Source organism: Abramis brama (genome assembly GCF_963993115.1).
Source record: "Abramis brama genome assembly, chromosome: 18".
In the NCBI taxonomy this organism is placed as follows: Eukaryota; Metazoa; Chordata; class Actinopteri; order Cypriniformes; family Leuciscidae; genus Abramis; species Abramis brama.
The window spans coordinates 28,619,868-28,628,591 of record NC_139980.1 but is presented as its reverse complement, the minus strand read 5'-3'; the positions used below and the strand labels follow the sequence as shown (position 1 = coordinate 28,628,591).

Genomic DNA, 8,724 nt, shown 5'->3' with positions numbered 1-8,724 from the left:
CATAACCACGATTGTCCCGCATTTTCCTTTTCTGAAGTTGGCAACCCTAACTGTCACACACACACATGCAGGAATACAAACAAACGCAAGCATGCACACACACTGACATCCACACGCACAGACACACACCCATACACACACACATACAAATCCACATGCACAGACACACACGCGCACACACATGTACGCACGCATACATACACGCACAGACACACACACACACATGCACATACTACTACTTTTTTTAGGTATATACATAAACACGCAATACAGCCAAATTGCTCCACGTCATTTCTTTTTGTGGAAAGCCAGTGCAGGCCTGAGCGGCGGTCATATTTTGTACCGCCATGCGGTACATCTAGTATTTGACCAGTAGTATCTGTAACTTACTTTCACTCAAGTAAGGAAATTGTGTAACTTACTTTGTCCATCTCTGGGCGGCAGATCCTGATTTCGGTCATCAGAACCGGGTCTCCAACCCTCCCGACCAGCCGTCTTAGAGAAAGCAGCTCTCCAGGATCTGGAGTGCTCTTAGGATGGAATATTTCATCACATAGTTTAATAATAATAATCAATAATCAATGTCTGTGGTCAATTACAGATTTTTACTTAGAGAGGCTACGTGCAACTTTTTCCCCAAAATAAACGTAACAATAGCCTTTTTATTTGACCATTTATGACTCAAACATCTCCTGATGAGCATACTGACACCTTGTCAGCTCACAGTGGGTGCACCTATAAGCCTGTATCCTATTTTTCCTATTTTCTGTCGGGTCGGATTTTTCGCGCGCTGTCTGCGGATGTGACGTCAAGCGCGTTCATGTTAAACGTTTCAGATCACTCTGCCACCACCGCTAGTCAGCAAACAAACTTAGTTTCTCAAACAATATATGTATTTGACTTTTCTTACCTCTGTAAACATAATGTTGACTTCTTTGCAGCGGATGACTTGTGAAGTGTGCACGTACGAGAGCGAGCAGAAAGGAAGAGCAGTTCCGTTTTTTGGCCACAGGTGTCAGTCGCGAGTTTAAATTTCAGAAAATCGCATGTAGCCTCTTTAAGCAGTGTTGCCAGATGTACGATAATTATCGTATTTGTACGATAATTTTGACCTCTGTACGATCAATAATGGAAAAAATCCTATAATGTACGATAATTTCAGAACTGTGTGACACTTCAAATGATGGTCGTTGTAATCATAGGGTTTCTCATTGATCTAGCTGTGGATTCTACGTCTACCGGGGGAAGAACGTGTAGAGAGAGGGAGCGAGAGACCTTGCGTGTGTGTGCTAGTGTGCCTCACGAAGCGCTTGACTGTCTGTCATTTTCATGCTGTATTCTGTTCAGGTTTGACTCGTGTACGATAATTTTCTCCCAAATACGATAATTTTGAGCTTCTGTTACGATACTTTGACATTTCCAATCTGGCAACACTGTCTTTAAGTTAAGTTACTCAAATTCAATTCAAGTTTATTTCACATGCAATGAATCAAATAAATGGGATCAGTCAGTCATTGTACAACATCACACCACAAAACATAGCAAATGAAAAATTAAAGCACTCACTTCCTCTTTCACCCATCATGTGATTGCGAGCCATCGATCCTCCTCCAAACTGCAATAAAATCAATACAAAATACAACACAACACAATACAATACAATAGAAATCTCCTCGGAAATACTCCCCTGAAAAAAATATCAAAAATTATATGACAGAAATTATACGACGCTTTCAAAAAATGTAACTCTATATAAAGGATATATCCTCCGATGTCCTTCTAGAATAAAAGTCTCCTCTCAGAAATCCAGAAAACAGCTTCAAAGTCTCAATTTTCGCACAGAAAATTCTCTGCAAAAAGTCTGTGTAACTTCGCCTCGTCTCTCAGTCAACAGACAGAGGTCGATCGTGGTGTAGATCGATACATGCAGATTGCAGAATTCATAAGATGCGTCGCTATAGCAACTAAAATTCGAATCATAGCATGCACGCCCAGATACTAGCGATCGGTTCAAGTGTAAATATTGGCAGTATTCATAAAACACGTCGCTAACGTTACAGCATCTAGATTTTAAAACACTATGCATGTACAGACAGCGATCGGTTCGAATGTAAATATGCAGTCAGAATTCATAACCTTCATAGCAACTGAAATTCGAATCACGCATGCACGCGCACATCGACTCTGATTTATTAAATAATTGCAAACTTAATGTTGACGTTTTCTTTATTAAAAACTTAATAAAATTATTAAAACCCGTGGAAAATGCGCGCAAAAAGGCACAGGGGAGAATAAATCGGACATCATATAAATTAATAATTAAATCGGCCCTTTTCCGCATATATATCAAGGCCAATCAGCTTTCAGTATCACTAATGCGTCATCCAACCGGTTAGTAGTAGTGGTGAAGAAATCCAAATTATTGTTGAATTCTCTATTAAAATTGTTCACAATTGCTACCCAGTTAACTATAAACGTGCTAAATTTGCTCTGCAAGTGAACGTCGTCTTGTGGTGCCATCTTATTTATTTATTTATTTTAAATAATATTCATTATCAATGTCAGTGGTCTGGTCACATCAAATTGTTACTTTGGTTTCACTTTATTTTGGTCCATTTAAAAAACAGCCTAAGCGAATGTTATATTTGTTTATTTTTCTGATTCATCACATTACAATAAAATCTGTATTTAGATGGGAAAATATGATTCTCATCTGTTTCATTTCATTAGCCTCCAGATTTGCTTGAAAAAAAAAACACACAGAACCATTAAAGCTATTTTTGTGACAGTAACGTCATATAATATATAATATTATAATATCGAAAGTATTGATTTTAGAAATATATCTTATTAGGTATACATATCATATTGTGCTTTTTTATTTAGTTAAATTACAAACATTTCAAGTACAATGCAACAAAAAACAAAATGAATACAAGGCACTGTAAATACAATTCAAAATGTATAAACCAAAGAATAACAACAACAACTAAAGTATAAATGTACATAATAATAATAATAATAATAAAATTAAAAATAAATACAGAAATGAAACTTTACAATATCAGGGCAGTTATATGTATTTGAAAAGCTTTAAAATTTGTATTGTTTTTATAAGCTTTTTGTTTTGTGATCTCATGTTTGAAAGATATTCTAAGTATATTGTGAGATCAGTGTTATAAAAGGTAATATAGGAGGGTTTCTTTTGAGTTATTTTTGTCTTATGAATATAAAACTTATTAATTAAAAAATAATTAAAAGATTAATGATATAATTTTGTTTTTCAGAAAAATAATTCACAAATCTAATGACTAGGCAATTTTAAATCCTATTAAAATAATAGGATTTACACATATTAATTCCATTGGCTGGTCCAGCAACCAATCGCATTGCATCTTGCGTGGGCCGAGGGTCCGTATCTGCTTTACTTTTCGAAATGGATGATCCCCATGGAGGGAGAACCTGAATTTGTAAAGTTGGGACGGTTGTTTTATTCTCAACGATATGAAAAGTGTTGCCACTCCCATTTATTGCACATTTTCCCCCGAAATCATATTGCACGACCTGTAAATATGCAGGCAAACGTGGTTGCCTACTATATCAGTCGAGCCAATAGTGCGGCAAGATACTGACATAGGATTATTATTAACCAATCAGATGTAGCTTATTTAGAACAGCTGTGTTACACGTATGATTCAGCTATCGGACACGAGCAGCAGCAACAGCGGCGGCAGCAAATTGACCATCACCAAGGACATTCTTTCTGTGATTGTAAGTATTCATTTAATTAGAATATGATATCTATATAAAATGTTTGTTTTGTACGCTGTGTTGTTAAGCGTCTCGTTAGTGTTGTTTTAACCCTTGTATGGTGTTCGGGTCTGTAGGACCCGGTTTCATTTTTTATCAAGAGAAAAATTATACGATTAACTTAAAGGAGCCGTATGTAAGATTGTGGCCAAAACTGGTACTGCAATCACTTTCAAATTACTGTAGAGCGGTGTATCCCCTCCCCCTTCCCCCTGACTCGAGGTTGCCAGATAGGCTGCAGGATCCAGCAGGAACGTAGGCTGCTAACGTAGGTACCATAGACAGTATAAGAAGTGGACAGAGCCATCTCATTGGATCTCAATTGAGACAAGTAAAGCCCATTTTTAGCGATTTCTTAGCACTTCCTTTCCTGACGCGCAGACTCAAACTGAGCAAAGCGTTACACGGACCACGTGAGCAACCCGTCTGTCTTCTAGTAGCTGTGCCAAGAGAAATCTGAATCATTCCCTTCCGAATCTTGCAGAGACGGAGAGTGTGAGTAGGAGCTGTCCATGAGCTTGGAGCAGGAGCAACTTTTGCTAGGTATTCTGATTAATTATATTGTCATTTTGCCTCCACGTCCCCCCGATTGCCCGCGAGCTTCTCCTCCCGTCCATACGGTAATCTCTCTACTGTGCGACAGAGAGTCGCGTGGTTATGACGCAATCGTTAGCCTACTTTTACAAAAACTGCTTCTACGGGGCCATAACATAAGCTACAAGGTAATGGAGCATTTTATACATTGTCGTGTTTCTTTAGAAATAAATAATGGACAAATGGAGTCTTCAAACGCCTCAGATGTAAAGTTATTCGCTGTCAAAGTGACGCCAAAATGAATGGGAGTCAATGGGATGCTAACTGCAGGTGAAGTTCTGCTACAAGATGGTGGCACCGCGCGGCTTCAACTTCCTTCCCGCCTGGTAGGTACGTAGGTAACTAGAGCAGAGCTGGCAACCCGGATGCCGAAACACTACTGACTTTGTGATTGGTAGATAGGTGGAGGGTGGCGCTTCAGGCCAAAACACAAGATGACAACATCAACATCAGTTGAGGGCTGCAACTTCACTTTTTAAATGACAATATCCTGGCCGGACTACTGTTGTCAGTGATATAAGTATTTGAAATGAACATGATTTCTTAATGTCTAGTGACATATCAGGGCCATTTTATGATTAATTGAAATACATTTCTTACATACAGCTCCTTTAACTTAATTATTTTTTCAAACTCAAACTCGGACTCATTGGCCTTGGCTCATTTTCTGTGAAGAATATATATATGAAAACACATTTTCAATGACCACACACTGTACTGACATGGGTATTACAACGTGAACATGGTTTATGAGGACATGTGTCAACCAAACGGCTTAAAAAACATACTAAATGGTGTTTTTTGAAATTAAAAAAAATGCCAAAAGTTTTCTGTGATTGGTAGGTTTAGGGGTAGGGTTAGTGTAGGGGGATAGATTATACAGTTTGTACATTAGAAAAACCATTACGCCTATGGAGAGTCCCCATAAACTACATAAGTGAGTGAGTGAGGTGTGTGTGTGAGAGATTGTGTGTAAGTGTGAGTGCAAGAGTGAGTTTTGTTTCTTAAAGGGTCAGTAAGAAGCCAATATTTTAACCGGAGAGCTATAAGCTCAAGTTAGAACTGCATGTAATAGAAACAAAATTATAAGTATAACTATCAAACATAGGCTATCAAACAGAGCAGTTTGAAGGGTTACAAATTTAAGAATCTATTCCAAATATGCTTCTGTACATAACATCATGGTAAAGAATCTTTTAAGGTTAAGATCTCAGCAAAGTTGCAATTTCTGTTCTCTCCTTATTGTCAGACTGATGGGATTAGCACACGAATGATTCACTGAGAATCTCACCTTTTGTTCTGCAAATGGCTTTCGGACCCAGATGGCTCTTGGAGCCTTATGCTGATTGAATTAGGATGGGCCAGACCCTCAGTCTAGGGTGTTACCTTAACCTGTATACTTAATTTGCATGCTTTGTTCAGAATCTCCACCTCTATGTAATCCCTCCCCCTTGGAATGTATATAACTACAATGCATACTGTATTAGAGTTAGATCATGCTGGAAGTACTACAGCAACGTACAGCGGAGTTCTCAATAAAGAATAACTTCCGTTGAACGCGATCCCAACTGTCTCCTGGTCTCTGCTTCGATGAAAGAAAACTTTACAACAAGTTACAATGTACATAAACATGTCATACAGATTTACTTCTGCAGGAGTAGCCAACACACACCACTCCACACGTGTTCATACATGCACACATGTGCCCTAATCATCTTCAAGTGACTTATTGTCACAGTTTACACACTGACAGAGGTTTGTACATGGCAGCTCATGCAGTTTACATGTGCATCTACCCTTAACACAATTTTTTTTTTTACACGAGCAGTGCACAAGTTCCAGTATGGCCTCTGGAGCTGGAAGTGTAGAGATCATGGGCGTAAGACCTCAGAGCCTGTGTTTTTACTGGAGTTGCCTCACCATCCTCTGCCTCTACTACTAAAAAAAGTGCAAAACAATAGATGGAAAAATGGTTTGCAACTTTCAGCAGGGGAAAACTCGTGCTCCATAATTATATTGGTTCCACCTGTTCCCTTAAAGGGATACACCACTTTAAAATTATATACTCACCCTCATGTTGTTTCAAACCTGTATGAATTTCTTTCTTCTGCTGAACAGAAGGGAAGATATTTAGAAGAATGTCAGTAACCAGACAGTTTTCGGTACCATTGACTTCCATAGTAGGAAAAAAATATACTATGGAAGTCAATAGAGACAGAGCGCAACGCGTCATAATCTGAAGACCACGCCCACCGGGGGGGAAAACAGTCCAACGGTCTCCATTGACTTTGCATTGCGAGAGGCTGCCTCCTTGTCATTTCTTGCTTCTAACAAAAGACAGAATAATGCCTAAAAGCTGCTATGTGACAAGGTGTACAGCAAACAAGCTAAAAAACCCAGAAATAAGTTTTCATAAGTTGTCGACCCCAAAAAACGAGCGTTTGAGGACATAAAAGTGGATACAGGCTGGAACGAATGGGTAAATTGTGGGATCCTGACACTCAGTATGCACAAAAAATACACCACGTGTGCAGTAAGTTAAACATTTGGTCACTGGTGAGTCAAATATCCAAATGTCAGTTTTATATATTATATTTCTGTAAGATAAACTATCCTGTGTTGCCGATTATGGTCTCCTCCAGCGGGCGTACGTTAGTTCTCAGAGTAATGAGACACGTGACGCTCTGTCTCAACTGCCTGTATCCACTTTTATGTCCTAAACACTCGTTTTTTGGGGGTCGAAAGCTAATAAAAACGTATTTCTGTTTTTTTTTAGCTTGTTTGCTGTACACCTTGTCACACAGCTTTTAGGCATTTTTCTGTCTTTTGTTAGAAGCAAGAAATGACAAGGAGGCAGCCTCTCGCAATGCAAAGTCAATGGAGACGTTTTGATTGTTTTCCCCCTGGGTGTGGGCGTGGCCTAAATATGCTCTGTCTCTATGGTACCAAAAACTGTCTGGTTACTGACATTCTTCTAAATATCTTCCTTTCTGTTCAGCAGAAGAAAGAAATTCATACAGGTTTGAAACAACATGAGGGTGAGTAAGTGATGACAGCATTTCCATTTTAAAGTGGAGTATCCCTTTAACATGGGTAATAGACCAGTTTCACAGCGTTCAGGTGTGTTGATGTTAATGATGCCATAATTGGAAGGGTACATTTTTGCAGGGTGTTTTTATTATATATCTGTTAATACACTGTATATTATCTATATTATTTGTACTACTCTTATTATTTGTACTACTCTTATACCGTTACTGCTACTACACTGCACATATCTGTATATGTTGTTCATACTGCATATCCATATCTATTCTGCTCTTTTAAGGCTACTGATAATACATTGCACATTTATATTTAATTTATATTACTGCAAACCATACTATCTTAACTGTATACTACTGTCTAAACTGCACTGTATGTCTTATACTGCACCGCCTGTCTATACAATATAATGCCAACCTTCCTTTGCAGTTTCTTCAACTTATACTGCCTTCTCTCCTCTCCCTTGTGCTTGTTTTATCTTAGTGATATATGTGAAATGGCTGTAGCACTCCCTGTGGTAGCCAGTGTTAGCTGGTTTGACTAACTGGTTTGTACGTTCCTGGCTTTGTAACTTGTATGCCTGTACTGCCTCTTCTGCTATAATACTTTCTCTGCACTCAAGGTCTTTACACAGAAACACGGATTTAATGAATTTGTCCCACTTGTGTCTGTGAATGGAATGGTGGGTCCACTTCCCTCAAATATATGCATACAGAACTTAGTTTTGCCATTTCTACCCAGTAAACGTGCAGGGAAAAAAAGTAATGTCTGGCTCGTTTTTATGACGTTGTGTTTCCAAGCAATACAGATCAAATGTGTGAAATCAGAACGGTGTATTTATTAAAAAATACAACTAAATGACAGGACGTCGTATGACAAAAGACGGTTACTTAAAATAAAAACAGTAAGAATGGATAACGTTACCTCTACATTCACATTTTGTGTCAAACTGAATATGTAGCATAAATGGGTAAAATGAGTTAAAGGTACACTATGTAACGTTTTGGCCCTCTAGCAGTTAAAAAACAAAACTGTATGCATTTTGCATAAGAACATTGTTTTGGTTGTGCTTTGACTCTGCCTGACTGTGTCTATGAATATGGTTATCTTACTGCTCATAAAACATTCACTACTACAGGGTCCCCGCGGATCATTAAAAGGTCTTAAATTAGATTTTTTAAATTTAAGGCCATAAAAAGTCTTAAATTATTATTATTTTTTTTTAAATGTCTTATTTTTACTTATGAAAGGTCTTAAATTTTAGATGACACTTTG

The 8,724-nt window shown here is 38.1% G+C and overlaps 1 long non-coding RNA gene across 1 annotated transcript; it reads right to left on the bottom strand.

The window, feature by feature from the left end:
- Positions 1–422: 422 nt before the first annotated feature.
- Positions 423–1,729, bottom strand: LOC311069171. Its single transcript, XR_014603487.1, has 2 exons — positions 1,567–1,729; positions 423–530 (listed from the first exon to the last, which is right to left on the bottom strand). It is a non-coding gene; the product is annotated as an uncharacterized lncRNA (long non-coding RNA).
- Positions 1,730–8,724: the final 6,995 nt, after the last annotated feature.